The sequence below is a fragment of the Phocoena sinus genome, chromosome 7 (assembly GCF_008692025.1).
Source record: "Phocoena sinus isolate mPhoSin1 chromosome 7, mPhoSin1.pri, whole genome shotgun sequence".
NCBI classification, from domain to species: Eukaryota; Metazoa; Chordata; class Mammalia; order Artiodactyla; family Phocoenidae; genus Phocoena; species Phocoena sinus.
Window position 1 is genome coordinate 7,785,304 of NC_045769.1, and position 16,347 is coordinate 7,801,650.

General features: G+C 38.5%; 1 protein-coding gene across 9 annotated transcripts in view; it reads right to left on the reverse strand.

Annotated features, from left to right (window-relative positions):
- The window catches only part of DIS3L2 (DIS3 like 3'-5' exoribonuclease 2), a 376,911-nt gene that overhangs the window by 261,701 nt on the left and 98,863 nt on the right, over nucleotides 1–16,347 (reverse strand). The window lies entirely within an intron of this gene.

A 16,347-nucleotide genomic window follows, 5' to 3' on the forward strand; every position in this document is an offset into this window, starting at 1 on the left:
GGGAAAAGGCTTAAAGGCACTTAACAAAATAGTGAATCTTTACTGCCAAATAGACAAAAAAGATGGAAAGCTGCTCAGCCTCGTTTGTCATCAGAGAAATGCAAATTAAAACCACAATGAGATATCACCACAAACCCACAGGCAGGCAAAAGCTAAAAATCCTGACAATACCAAATGTCAGCAAGAATGTACTGCGATACTTTGCTGGTATAAATGTAAACTGGTCCAGCCCTTTGTGAAACAGATCAAGACTGTGAGGGAAAGCAGAAAACAGATCTACTCAACTCCCGCCCTGGCTTATTCCACTACACTGCCCTGCATCCCTCAGGATTTTGACAGGTGAACACAGGAAAAGGAGACTAAGATGGGAAAGGACACATATGCAAAAGCAAGGAGATAAGAAAATACAAATTTTCCCTCAGGAAAGGCAAGTAGTAGTGAAAATGTACAGTAGGAGTGAGAAAAGAGGATGAAGAAGCAAACATGAAGAGCACCAAATGCCAAGTTAATGAGTCTGGTCTTTACTGTAAAGTTAGTAAAGTGAGAAGTAGGGAAAAGTGGTTAAGAGAAGGAACTGTAGTCAACACACCTGGGTTTGCATCATGGCTCTGCTGCTTAGTAGCTATGCCACTTTGGCAAAGCTATGTAATCTCTTTGAATCTCAGTTTCACTATATTTAAAATGGGGACAAGAGTACCCAATATCATAAGATTATTGTGGAACTGAGATAATATACGAAAAGCTCTTAGCACAGGTGCCAGGAACAAAGTTGTAAGTGAATCTCTATAGAAGGAAACAAATCTAGTCTTTAGAACCAGAAAGTCCAAGGTGATGGGTAACATCCAGGTGGTAGCTGGAAATGTAGATCAGGAGATGGGAAGAGTGTATTGGAGGACAGAAATCCAGATTAGGAAGTTAACCACAATGGTTCAGCAAAGGCCAAACTTCTCTGAAAACAGACGCTGAGAACAGAGCACTGAGAAAAGACTCAAAGGGGGTTTCACAAGGAATAGGAGTTAGTGAAGCAGAGAGAATTTAAATATAATTATGAACACGTTAAACATTAAGACTTCCATTATCACTCTTCACATTCATATTGCACTACCTTCCCTGTGCTTTACACACATTAACTAATTTGATCTACACAACAACCCTGGGCGATACATAGGAGAATAATTATCTCCATCTCACAGGAAAACACACGTTCAGACATGTCACAATCCCAGAGCTACTAAATAGCAGAGCTGTGACATGACCACAGATCCAGGGCTCTAAGTCCAGCTCTCAGTCCTGGACACTCGTATGGGAGATTTCCTGCTAACAGATTCAGAGTGAGCTTTGCATGTACATCTCCCACCAACACCCACTGCATGAAACACCTCTGCATCTTTTGCCTGCCTGGCAAATAATCAAAATTCAAGATCCAGCTCTTCTGTGACTGCTTCTCTGACTAAACTCCCCCATCTCTTAAGAAATGTTGTTTCCTTCCTTTGTTCACTGCTATTCCTTACCTATTGTTTCATTATAAGTTTGTTGATCAAGTTATATTCCATTTATTTGTTTACATATTTCTCTCTTCCACCCGACAGCAAATCATACCACATTCATTTTTTATATTCCCCAGAGGCTCCCAAAATGCTTGGCATATAAAACATGCTCAATAAATATTAGTTTCCTTTTCTCTTCTTCTGACGAGAATGAGAAAGACTTGAATTGGCTATAAAAGAAGAATTCTAAAAAAAATTACAAGAAATAAATAACTACCAAGCAGCAAGAGCCAGCTAAATTCAGATGCTTATCTACACGACACTGGATGATAACTGCACTGCCCTCCACTACTACACTGTCTGGAAACCAGGGACGAGCCACCAGTTATTTTATCAGAGTTGAAACTTATCACCATAAGAAGCAAATGGAAGACATTTAAATAAATGCATTTTCCTAAAATAATTCTAGATCTTCATATTTAAATTATAACTCCAGTTTCAATATGGACCCAAATGTAACCATAAAGTTCACTGTCACCAATTTAAAACAACATTTTTAGCTAGAAAAATCATGAATGCCTGAAGACGAGAAAGCCAAAATGTGAGCACAGCTTCCAGCGATGTTTCCTGATTTCTGCAGAGTGTGAAGTACCAATCTGTCCCTTAGAAGGCACGTGGGGGGATGTCTACACTGAGCTGTAAATCAGATCAACCGCAAAGAGCAACTCAAACCCAACAGAGTCAAGAAACCGGTCACTTTAAAACTCAATTCGTTTTTTTCTTCTCCCTCCTTTTATAATTAATATAATGTATTTCAAAACTGGGGAGCAAGAGTACCTGTAACCAATTTAAATGGAATCATAAAGAAAAATGCCACGTAACATTCCCAAACTCCAAGCATGAAACATTTCCTAGTCTCCCTGTGTACTGATATAAAAAACCCTTCCTTGAACATAAAAGCCATCTTTGAAGAGTGCTATTTTAAATCTCATAAAGACAACAAGTCTATATTAGCACTGGAAAATTCTGTTCCAAGCAAATAAATTCTATGACATTCCCCTGGGGCAGGGGTTGCTATCAACTTGGTAAAATGGAGCTTCTCCAAAGAGATTTACATATGCCTATGTCCACAGGCACTTTCTGCTGAAAGGGCTGTTTACAACAGTGTCAGCTGAAGGCTTTGTGCACAGGAGATAATGCCCTGCCTATCCCACTACCTGAGCCTCTGATTCAGAGCTTAATGCATGTCACGAAGTCCACCTAGGAGCCGCTTTTCGTTTCCTGGCTTCTCTGGCTGGGCTTAAGTGACAGTACTCACTTGCCACACATGTTTTAACAAACTTTCAAATCCCTTAATGGCATGCTTGGGACAAAGTATAATACACTGTTCAGGAAATAACCTTGGAGCCAAGAAAAGCAATTGATATTTCCACAGGGAGTTCCTGACAAGGCTTGCCAATAAGCTTCTTTCATTTTAAAACATGATCATGGATACTATCATTTTAAAGACATGTTACAGACGTTCTTAAAGGTATATATGTTAATTGGGAACTTTGTTTGCCTATGGTAGTTTAATCCAAGAGTGCCTTTTATTTAGTTAACAGGAGTAGAACAAACTGTCCCCATTCTTCCCAGTTATTCAGGCCAAAAATCTTGTTATCCTTATCAACGGATCAATTCCTCCCTCCCTCCACCCCCACCCCCCAATTACATCCATCAGCTCATCCTATCGCTCTATCTTCATCGCCACCATGGCCACCCTGACTGATACACAGGCCCTACCTGATCTCTGCCCCCACCCTGTGATCCTGCTGACTTCATCTCCAACTATTCCTCACCTCAGCATCTTTGCTATCCCTTGAACACGTTAGGCATGTATTCACTGTTCCCCAAGATCTTCCCAAGGACAGCTCCCTCACTTCCTTCAGTTCTTACTTGAAGTCACCTCCTCAAGGCAGCCTTCTTTGGTCACCCTATTTAAAATCTCAACCCACCCCCAAATTCATATCTCCCTTATTTTACTTATTTTTCCTCTTCAGTACCTACCACTATTGAGCATGGTATTTTATTTACATTATTAAGTCTTCCCCAGTGAAACACAAGCTCCATAAAAGTGGGGACTTTTTCTCCTGTTTATTCACTGTTATATTGCCAATACTTAATATAGCACCTAACACAATGTCTCCGACACAATTCCATCCTAATGTGCTACTATCACCTTAAACTCAAACCATCAAACACCACTCTAGTCCTTCCCCTCAAAGCACTTCCCCTTCCTGCTCTCTTTTTTATTAACACCATGACCACTTTCTTCCAGGCCTTTCAATCTCAAAACCTCACAACCATATTTGACTCTTTCTACTGCCAAACATACTGCTTCACCAAATCCTTCACTTGTCTTTTTACAAGAGCTCTTTTATTTCCACAAATTCTCTGGTATTCTCAGGACCATCCTACAAACTTCCAGAAAAAAAAAAAGATCTGATTAAACTACGTTTTTACTCAAAATTTTTGATGGATTTCTCTTCCCTGGAGAAACTAATTCTCTGTGCTTTGGCTTATCATTCAAAGACCTTGACCTTCTCAATGCCCACTGACCTTTTTTAACCATTTTAATCTTATCTGCCAGTTCCTTCCATTATACACCATTCACAGGCCACTGCAAACTCTTTCCTGGCTTAGATCACACCAACTCAAAAACAGGCTTCTAACAACTTAGAACAGCAGGATCTGTCTCCCTTTTTCTATTTCTCTGTGAGTACAATAAGGAAAACCATATAACTCCCTTGTTAAATTGTTTGATTCTTTTTAAAAAATATTTTAAGAAAGAAAGGAAATAGGGCTCTTGGAGAAATGATCGGTATCTGTCAAGGAGCCCTCTGCGCAGAGCAGGCCTGGACTGAAGGAAAGGAAGAGTGCAGACGTCTAATGAGTCTGGCTTTAGGGTCTCTGGACACTGTTCCGAAGAGATCACGGGACTTGAAACAGAATTATGGGTGTCTTGTAACACACGCCCTGTCTCCTTTTCTGCACGGCCACCACAAGAAACTAACCACAACTTCACCCTGATACAACCAAGCCTCTGTGCCTAGTCACCAAAGAGAGTAAGAAGCAGGCATACTTCCCCTAGAGGAGAGACAATTCACAGAACACAGCAGATTCCAACTAGAATAATCTCCGTAGCAAGGTATTATGTACTTTGATGCTAGAAATGAGCAGAGGTGGGGAAGAGAATTTGGCAGAATATCACACCAAGTTCCGAAACTCAGGAACAAATAAAGTCAGGCAAGAGGGTGGACAGAAAGAAACCTGGGTAAGCCCTAGGGGAGAGTTTCCAAGAGAGAAGAACTAGACAGAAGAACTTCCAAGAACAGAGTTCATGGAAGGAATAGACAATTACTGAGATTTAGTGAAAGAATACATACATTTACATGTAACTTTGTACGCAGTGACTGCTTTTTTCTTAACCTTACTCTTTATTGTATTTTGACTTAAGTCTCTAAAACATACTCAATGTATTAATAACGAGTGTTTTAACTGCAAGAGACAGAATAACTTGAATTGGCTGATTAGCTTACATAAGTAACTGATTAGCTTACATAATTGAGTCAATCTGATCATATTGAGAGGCCCATCTGATATTTGCAGAGGGAGGGAGTAATAGGGGGCCGGCAGGGCGCTCTCAGATTTCCTCAATATTAGCTCCAAAACCAGGGCAGCCTCTCTCTTCATGTGTCAAGAAGGATTCCAGGAGCTTCAGAATATATCCCATCCTCTTACAGACCACAGTGGGAAAAAAGAGAGAAATTCTTGCCCAGGTGCTCTGCAAAAAAAATCTCAGGACTAGGCTTCTGGGGTTGATTTTGGTCACATGCCCAGTCCTGAATCCATCGCTGTAGCAAGGAGGCAGACTAGACGGTACTCCCCTGCATCTGAGGAATGTGGCCAGTTCTTCAATCCTAGTAAAGAACAAAGCTGAAGTCTCCTTAGAAATGCTCAAAGTGGGGTTCTTTTGAAAGATAATTCTTTGTATTTTTATTCATAGTAGAAGCCTACTAGTAATAATTTCCACCTGTTTCCATGAATCAAAGATCATTCCCCTTTTAGAATCACAACCATTTCTGACATGGAATCAAAGCAAGAATGTTAACATCATTCAGGAAAGAAAACAACCTAAAAAGTTTAAACAACACGCTCATGGATGTAGAGCACATGTCAAATAAAGATTATTTGTATTTGAAGTTTTTACATGTATAGAGACTTAGCTGCAGTACCTGACCTCAGATTCCTTCACATCACACCATCTGTAGCAAAATGAATTTCACATCCTTGAGACACACTTCAATATGCTGGACCACACTGAAAAATAAGCTCAATTTGTAGACCATTCCAGAAAACCAGACAGTGTACAATGAAAATTTTTCAGAGCAAGGGATATTCAGGACATTAATGTAAGGGCCACAGTCCCAGAGCCTAAGGATGTTCCATATAGCCAATTTACTAATAACAGATTAACCACAATTATCTGAAAAGTCAGCCAACACTTGAACTACCACACTCATGTACTGATAATAAAAACTGAAACCACATTTGATTAGTGGTTGTTGGCACACTATAAGCTGTGTGCCTATTGCTAGATTTTTAAAATAGATTTAAGGTATGGCCAACTCCAAAAAATTTACTTGTATCTGCAACCATCCTTTCCTTCTTCCCACCTCAAACCACAAATGGAGTGATCCAGCTTTGGATACTATTTCTTGCCTTGAGGGCTTTGCTCATAGGGTAGTGCCTTCTCCCCCACTATTTACTGCCCCCTCCTTCTACATGATAAACTTTCTCATGTCATCATACAGATGTTCTCTATCATTTCCCATCTTTGAAAACATTTTCATAAAACTGAAGTAGCTATACTAACATCACACAAAGTGGAATTCAAGAAAAAAAAGTATTACAGGGGTCAAAGAGGATCATTTCATGTTAATAAAAGAGTCAATGCATTAGCAAGATATAATGACTGTAAATGTACGTGCACCTAATAAAAAAAGCTTCAAACCAGATGAAGCAAAAACTGACAAAAGTAAAGGGAGAAATAAATTCTCAATCATAAATATTTATCAAATAAGTAATAAAACAACTAGACAAAAAAACAGTAACACAGAAGATCTGAAATAAATAAATAAATGTATACATACACACACACATATATAATCTCAGAGGTCCTTATCCATAGTACATGAAGTCTTACAATTCATTAACACAAAGACAAACCAATTAAAAAATGGGTTAAAGAGTTGCACAGACACCTCAGAAAAGACTAAATATATATAAATGGCCAATGAGCATATACACACACAAAATGTTCAGTATCATTTTCTCATCAGGAAAATGCAAAACAAAAGATAACAAACAACTACAACAACAAAAAGTAATATTACTATCCGCCCACAAGAATGGCTAAAATAATACTACTATATTCTGGTAAGGAAGTGGAGAAACAGAATCTCTCATACATTTTTAATGGTAGTGAAAAATGGTACAACTACTTTGGAAAACAGCTTTATGGTTTTTTATAAAGACAAACATATGTTTGCCATATGACCCAGCAATTCCACTTCTAGGCATTTGACCAAGAGAAATAAAAACATATGTTCATACAAAGACACGTACAGCAACATTCATAGCAGTTTTATTCTTAATGGTCAAAAGCTGAAAAAAATCCAAACGTCCTTCAGCTGGTGGATGGGTAAACAAACTCTGGGACATCAACACAATGGAATACTATTTAGCAACACTAAACAACATGGATGAATCTCAAATGCATTATGCTAATAGAAAAAGGCCAGACTCAAAATAATTCCATTTATATGACATTCCGCAAAAGACAAATCCATAGGGACATAAACCAGATTAGTGGTTGGCAGGGGCTGTGGGGTACGGGGAAGTGTTGGCTAAAAAGAGACACAAGGGAATTTGTGGGTAGGACGGAACTGTTTTCCATCTTGACTGTGGTAGAGGTTACACATAGCTATACATGCTTTAAAATTCATAGAACTGAATGCTAAAAAGGGTAAATTTTACTATATGCTAATATGTGAACCAAATCAATCTCTTTGTACCCAAGCCAAACAAGCTCAGCATCCATATACAGTGGGGAGCAGAAACTCAATTAAAACATTGAAAGGATGAGCCAAAGCTATCAACTGAAAATACCAAATATTCTTCATTCTGACAAAATTTAAAATCCAATAAACAGTTATTAAAATCTTATAATGTGCAAGGCATCTATTAGGCATTAAATAACTCCTCCATACAGTGAGGTGACACTCAACAGTTAACAAAATACTTTCAAAAATATCATCATTAGTATTGGCCTACTGATACCTGGAAATAAGTAGGACCCACAGAGCACATTCCCAAATACCTTCAAGCAGAAGTAAATATCATTTGAATGGCATAAGCTCCAACAAAAGGAATGATTGCTTCCTGCTGAGATGACCAAGAAGGGCTTAGAAAGATGGTGGTTAACAGCATGGGTCAAGAGGATGGATATTATGAAAAACATGATATAGAAAAAGTCCAGGAAGTAGGCATGTTTGAGGAACAAGTAGACAGATGTAGTTAGAGCTGGACACTTCTGAAAAGTCACACAAACACAAATCAAAAAGGAAGACTGAGCTCTTCCTTGCCGAAGACAGCCTTGAATGTCATCCACAGTACCTTAGTTAAAATGCACGTGCATGCACACACAGTTTACTTCTTTTCTTTTTTCTCAACTTGATGCTTAAAAGAAAGATAGCTATCAAGACAAATATCAAGATAGAAATGATATGGACTTCCCTGGAGGTCCAGTGGTTAAGACTCTGTGCTTCCACTGCAGGGGGCACGGGTTCAACCCCTGGTCAGGGAACTAAGATCCTACGTGCCAGCCACACGGCACAGCCAGAAAAAAGGATAGAAATGATTCAATACTCTATACACGGGTAGCGCCGAGGTTCTTGTACACCAAGTGCCACTGATTAACCGGCTATAGGATTCCATGGAAAAAAGCTAGAACTCCCAACTTTGAAAGAACACAAGCTCAAAAATAATATGGTACAATGATGGGGAATCACAGCCTGAGTGAGGAAGCAAGGATTGAAGCCTGAGTAAGAAAGGTGACCTAGTAGAATAGCAGGCAATGTCAGCATATTGGTTACAAACAGGGATGAGCAAATAAGTAAATATATGGGCAATAAGAGCCAGGTTTCTCATCATTAAAGAAGAGAGTTACAAATACCGAAAGGGTGAAACTATAATGAACCCTGTGGTGTTGCACTGGAATTGGAGCTTTTAGTGTAAACTCACAGTTTTCAAGATAGGTAGGTAGGCAGGTAGCTACCTAGTCAGATAGACAGAGAGACAGACAGACACAGAGACATAAGTAAATACTCACTTATATTTCTTAGCTCTCCTCATTGAGAAGGCTTGGGAGCATCTGGATTTACGCACTAAAAGGTACCAGGACTTCTTAGAAAATGGCTAATTTCTTGGCTAACACAGGGAAAGATGAGGCTGGAACATCTCCAGAACATAAAGTGTTCAAACGATGACAAGAACATGTCAAAATGACACAGGAACCAACTTAGGGGGCGTCCACTGGCCAAATCTGGGGCAATGGAGCAAAATAAGGAGAGTAACAGATTACTCCTTTGGAAAATTACATAATCTACTCTTTCCCCAAAAAGGCATCTCTATACTAAGCATACCCACTTCTCAGGAACTGTGAATTCAAACACTTACTCGATGATACGGTAGTGCCCTTCTCTCCCTTTAAGATTTCCACTATCACTTCCATATCATTGGGTCATGACAGCATGAGCACCTGTCTCTCCCTATAATAAGCCACCTAAACTTGGATCAGACAAGGATGGAGAAGTGGCCTCTCAGCATAGATGACTCCAGAGAAAGCAACAGGCCTCAATCGCTGAAGCCAAGGCAGGCTTTCCTCTACCTCAGCACACCCAGAGCTGGAGGCCCCGGCAGGTGGACAAGAGGACCCTACGAACCTAAAGCAAATCTCCTAAGATCTTTGAATAAGCATTGATAAGTATATTTGTGTAAGGAAGTTGTTTTCTTTCAGAGCAAAAACTAACGTGTTTCTGCTGTCGGTCCTGTTGTTCTTTTTACCTTGTTCAGCCCTGAGTATGGTACAGCAACATTACTTCAGACAATAAGGTGGGGCAGACTTTCACTAATGAGGCAGTTCCTTCTCCACTATGGAGACTATATTTCTGAACAACTGTATATAATCCAATATCATTTTCAATTCATATTTCACATAAAGTCATATTTCATTTCAAACCAACAAGACCTCAAATGTTCCCTATGGGCTCTATGCACAGAACTGTACTTCCAAGGTTCAGAAGTTGACACAACAGAGGAAGCTATTGTGAACTCTAAGACCAGTCTGGCTACCACATATAAAATTATCCCTGGAGGAAATCTGCTTATGTGATTTAGCTTTGAAGAAGAAGTAGGAAAAAAAAAAAAGAAAAAGAAACCTGGCCAAGCTGTAAAGTGCAGTGGAAGTGTATGTGCACATGTATTCACAACAGTGTAAGAGCAAGGAGCTTATCTGCACTGTGGTCAACCTTCTTTTCAAGTTAAGACCTACCCAAAGCTTTGGGAAGAACGTTACATTAACAAGAGGCTCTCCAGCTTCACTGTGTAAGTCTCCAGTCATGTAAGAAACGTGTTTTTGCTTTCCCGTTAGTACTTCCTTCCTTGCTTCGCAAACAGCTACGCTCAGGTACCAAACAGAAAGCTATTTTTCAACAAGTGCGGCCTAAAGGGATCTCTTTGGGGTTATGTAGTCACTAACGGCCCAAAATCAGCTGTTAAAATCTGGTTTTAAAAGAATTATTCTAAAGTCATCTAGATTTGGGGCTTACACTGGGTTAAGTGGTGCTATTATTTGGATACTTAAGCCAATGGTGAGTCTTCTGATGGTAGAGTAACATTTTTTTAACCAAAAGTTTCTAAAAGCACAGGGCTAGAAATATAATTTTCATACTCTTTTATTTGAATCATTTTAAAAGCTTTCATCTTTCCCCCACTTTGATAGAAGCATAAAAAATGAGCTCAATGTAAGCTGGTACTGCCATATAACCTCACAGTTTATGCCACTGCAAAAATTCTTCTGAAAATTACCCTGGGCAGAGATTTCTGTATACAAAGTATCAGCCAAGAACAAATTTTTATAGCTGACTTCTAAACCCTTTAAAATTGCATTTTATAATGGAAATACTGAGAGATGCTTTACCTTTAAAGCACTATTTTAATATTTCTAGCTTTTCCAGAATACAATACTATGAACTCAGGACCAGAGATGTAAAACAGAAGAAGCCATAAGTTATAAAGCTATTTTTTAAAAATAGGCACAAATAAAAATGTTTTATGGATCAAACATGTTTACATGCATTTACCTGCCATACCTCTTACATTTCATTTTCAAATGCTTTCCTAAACCATTTAGTCAGTATTTCTATCTGTGGACATTTTATCCCAAAGATTCTTTGTGATCAATGATTGACTTCAAAGTGGCTTTACACTCTTTCAACCATATAGAGTCCAGTTCCTGTTTCCACACTTGGGAAAAGTAGGGATATTATCTAACTTCACATTGTTTCAAGGAAGAGGAAGGCTGTAAACCAGCATGAGTCTTAGAAAACTTGGAACAGCAGGAAGCCATTTCTGGGAAGTAAGTACCCAAAACAAAGAAAATCTGTGACAAGGACATCCCAGGGCACAGCATAAACACAGGCATAGCAGACATCTGTGGCTAAATGAATTTCTCCCCTACACCTCCCTACTATCTTCACTATCAGCTTATACCTCTAATTAGAAACAGAGAAATTTACCCACTCTCAGTATCCTCCATCCTGATCCAAACTGCATCCACAACATAACCAAACAATGTGCACTTATAGCCTCTGGATTCCAGAAAGCCTGTGATATGAAGAAACGGTCACAGAGGTAGAGCCTCCAAGAACTAAGATATTGGATTTGCTGTTCAACACATAACTTGAAGCACGTCACATTACTTCTAACTTGAAACATGCCCTAGTTCCCTCATCTTTAAAATAAGGAAGTTATATACCACATTAACAAAATGAAAAATAAAAATCATATGATGATCTCAATAGATGCAGAAAAAGCACTTGACAGAATTCAATATCCATTTATGATAAAAACTCTCAACAGAGTGAGTATAGAGGGAATGTACCTCAACATAATAAAGGCTATATGTGACAAGCCCACAGCTAACATCATATTCAACAGTGAAAAGCTGAAATTTTTCCTCTAAGATCAGAAACAAAACAAGCAAGCTCCCTCTTAGCACTTTAATTCAACATAGTATTGAAGTCCTAGCCAGAGCAATTAGGAAAGAAAAAGAAACAAAAGGCAACCAAATTGGAAAGGGAGAAGTAGAACTATCTCTACTTACAGATGATATATTATATATAGAAAACCCTGAAGACACCACCAAAAAACTGTTAAAACTAATAAATAAATTCAGTAAAATTGCAGGATACGAAATCAAAATACAAAAATCTGTTTCATTTCTATACATTACATAACAAACTATCAGAGAAATTTAAAAAACAATCTTATATACAACTGCATCAAAAAGAACAAAATACCTAGGAATGAATTTAACCAAGGAAGTGAAAGACTTGTACACTGAAAACTATAAGATGCTAATGAATGAAACTGAAGAAGATACAAATAATTGTAAAGATATTGGGTGTTCATGAACTGGAAGACATAATATTGTTAAAATGTCCACACCACGCAAAGCAATTTACAGATTCAGTTGAATCCCTATCAAAATCCAATGGCAGTTTTACAAGTTAAAACCACAATGAGATATCATCACACACCTGTCAGAATAGCTATAATCAAAAAAAGACCACAAATAACAAATGTTGGTGAGGATGTAGAAAAAGGGGAACACTTTTGATGGGAATGTAAATTAGTGCAGCCACTGTGGAAAATAGTATGGAGGTTTCTTGAAACACTAAAAATAGCATTACCATATGATCTAGCAATTCCATTTCCGGGTATTCATCCGAAAAAAACAAAACCACTAATTCAAAAAGATACATACACCCAATGTTCTTAGCAGCACTATTTACAATTGCCAAGATATGGAAGCAACGTAAGTATCCATCAACAGATGAGTGGATAAAGATGTGTGTGGTATACATACATACACACAAATACACACACAATGGAATACTACTTAGCCATAAAAAAAGAATGAAAATTTGCCATTTGTAACAATATGGAGAGTATCATGCTAAATGAAATAAGTCAGAGAAAGACAAATACTGTATGATATCACTTATATGTGGAATATAAAAAATAAAACAAACTAGTGAATTAATAACAAAAAAGAAACAGACTCACAGATACAGAGAACAAATTAGTCGTTACCAGTGGGGAGAGGGAAGGGGGAAGGGGCAATATAGGAATAGGGGATTAAGAAGTACAAACAACTCGGGCTTCCCTGGTGGTGCAGTGGTTGAGAGTCCGCCTGCCAATGCAGGGGACACAGGTTCGTGCCCTGGTCCGGGAAGATCCCACATGCCACGGAGCGGCTGGGCCCGTGAGCCATGGCCGCTGAGCCTGCGCGTCCAGAGCCTGTGCTCTGCAACGGGAGAGGCCACAACAGTGAGAGGCCCACGTACCGCAAAAAAAAAAGAAGTACAAACTACTATGTATAAAATAAGCTACAAGGATATACTGTACAACATAGGGAATAGAGCCAATATTTTATAATAACTGTATATGGAATATAACCTTCAAGAATTGTGAATCACTCTGTTGTGCACCTGAAACTTATATAATATTGTACATCAACTGTACCTCAATGAAAAAAATTCCAGTGGCATTTTTCACAGAAAGAGAACAATCCTAAAATTTGTATGGAACCAGAAATAATCTTAAATAGCCCAAGCAATCTTGAGAAAGAAGAACGAAGCTGGAGGCATCTCACTCCCTGATTTCAAACTATATTGCAAAGTTACAGTCATCACAACAGCATGGTATTGGTATAAAAACAGACAGAATAGATCAATGGAACAGAACAGCAAGCCCAGAAATAAATCAGGTATATGTAGTCAATTAATTTACAACAAAAGAGCCATGTAGAAAGGACTGTTTCTTCAATAAATGGTGTTGGGAAAACTGAACATCCACAAACTAAAGAATAAAACTGGACCCCTATCTTATATCATACCCCAAATCAACTCAAAATGGATTAAAGACTTGAATGTAAGACCTGGAACAAAAAAAACTCCTAGAAGAAAACACGTGGGCTTCCCTGGTGGCGCAGTGGTTGAGAGTCCACCTGCCGATGCAGGGGACATGGGTTCGTGCCCCGGTCCGGGAAGATCCCACATGCTGTGGAGTGGCTGGGCCCGTGAGCCATGGCCGCTGAGCCTGTGCGTCCAGAGCCTGTGCTCTGCAACGGGAGAGGCCACAACAGTGAGAGGCCCGTGTACCGCAAAAAACAAAACAAAAAAAAGCAAAGGTGACAAAAGCAATAAACAATCAAATAAACAAGTGGGACTACATCCAACTAAAAACATCTAGACAGCAAAGGAAATCATCAAAAAAATGAAAAGGCAACCCATTGAATGGAAAAAAATATTTGCAAGTCATAAATCTGATAAGGGATTGATATCCAAAATAAATAAAGAACTCATACAACTCAAATGCAAAACAACAAACAATCCAATTTAAAAAATAGGCAGAGGGTCTGAACAGACACTTTCCCAAAGAAGACATATAGATGGCCATCAAGTACATGAAAAGATGTTCAACAACTCTAAGCATCAGGGAAATGCAAATCAAAACCACAATTAGATATCACCTCACAGCTGCTAGAATGGCTAATATCAAAAAGACAGCAAATAACAAGTGTTGGCAAGGATGTGGAGAAAAGAGAACCCTCATGCACTACTGGTAGGAATGTAAATTGGAAAACAGCATGGAGCTTCCTCAAAAAATTAAAACTAGAACTACCACATGATCCAGCAATTGTACTTCTGGGTATTTATCTAAAGAAAATGAAAACATTAATTTGAGAAGATATATGCACCCCTATGTTCACTGCAGCATTATTTACAATAGCCAAGATATGGAAGCAACTAAGTGTCCATCAGTGAATGAACGGAAAAAGCAATAAAGCAGATGTACACACACACACACACATACACACACACACACACACACACACACAAAATGGAATACTATTCAGCTATAAAAAAGAATGAAATCTTGCCATTTGTGACAACACAGATGGACCTTAAAGGTACTATGCTATGCTAAGTGAAATAAGTCAGACAGAGCAAAACAAATACCTTATGATCTCACTTATATGTGGAATTTTTAAAACAAACAAAAACTAAGCTCATAGACACAGAGAACAGACTGGTGATCGCCAGAGGTAAGCCAAACGGGTGAAGGGGGTCAAAAGGTACAAATTTCCACTTATAAAATAAGTAACTCCTGGGGATGTAGTATGCAGTATGGTGACTATATTTAATAATACCGTACTGCATATTTAAAAACTGCTAAGACAGCAAATCTTAAAATTCCTCATCACAAGAAAAAAAATTTCTTGTAACTATGTATGGTGACAGGTATTACATAAGTCTATGTGGTGAAGACTTTTTGTGGTGATCATTTTGCAATACATACAAATATCACATCATTATGTTGTACACCTTATACTAATATAATGTTATATGTCAATTATACCTCAATTTTTTTTAAATAGGAAAAAGTAAAATATGGAAGTTAGACTGGAAAATCATTACATCTCCAGCTTCAAGACTCTATGACAGGGACTTTCCTGGTGGTCCAGTGGCTAAAACTCCACGCTCCCAATGTAGAGGGCCTGGGTTCGATCTCTGGTCAGGGAACTAGATCCCACATGCTGCAACTAAAGATTCCGCATGCCACAACTAAAGATCCCATATGCCCCAATGAAGATCCCCCACACAGCAACAAAGATCCTGTGTGCTGCAACTAAGACCCAGTGCAGCCAAATAAATATTTTTTAAAAAAGAAGGTTCTGTGACACTCAGAGTGAAACCACTGGGGGAAACATGTAAAAGTGACATGTCAGTAAGAGAGCAAGGACAGAAGGTGAGTTCACTAATGAAAAGGAATATTTAAGTTAATTTTATGACCAAATCTGCTGTGTTCAACTTGACCAGTACAATTACAACATAATTATTTGATTATATTTGTATACTGGTCAAAGGTAATGCAGAAGAATGCTATTAATTTTTTACTTGTTTTAAAGTAAACACTTTATTCAATATTCAATATAATTCATTTTTACTTATACACAAACAAGTACACAAACACAATTATAATACAACAAATGTTTACAAAGTAAACACATACACACATTACTACAAGAAATAGAGTATTACCAGTGTATTAGTTTTCTATGCTGCCTAAAAACTTATCACAAACTTAGCAGCTTAAAACAAGACATTTATTATCTCGCAGTTTCTGTGGGTCAGGTGTCCAGAGGCATGGCTTACCTAGGTCCTGTGCTAAGGATCTCACTGGGCTGCCTTTAAGGTGTCACCTGAGGTTGCTGTCTCATCTATGGCTTAAGGATCAAGGTCCTCTTATGAACTTGAATCACAGTTGACAAATTTCATTTCCATGCAGCTGTAGAACTCATGGCAGCTTGCTTCTTTAAGGCCAGCAGGAGAGTCTCTCTGATCTTTAGACCTTCTTCTAAAGGGCTCACCTGATGAGGTCAGGCTCAGATGGATAACTTCCCTTTTGA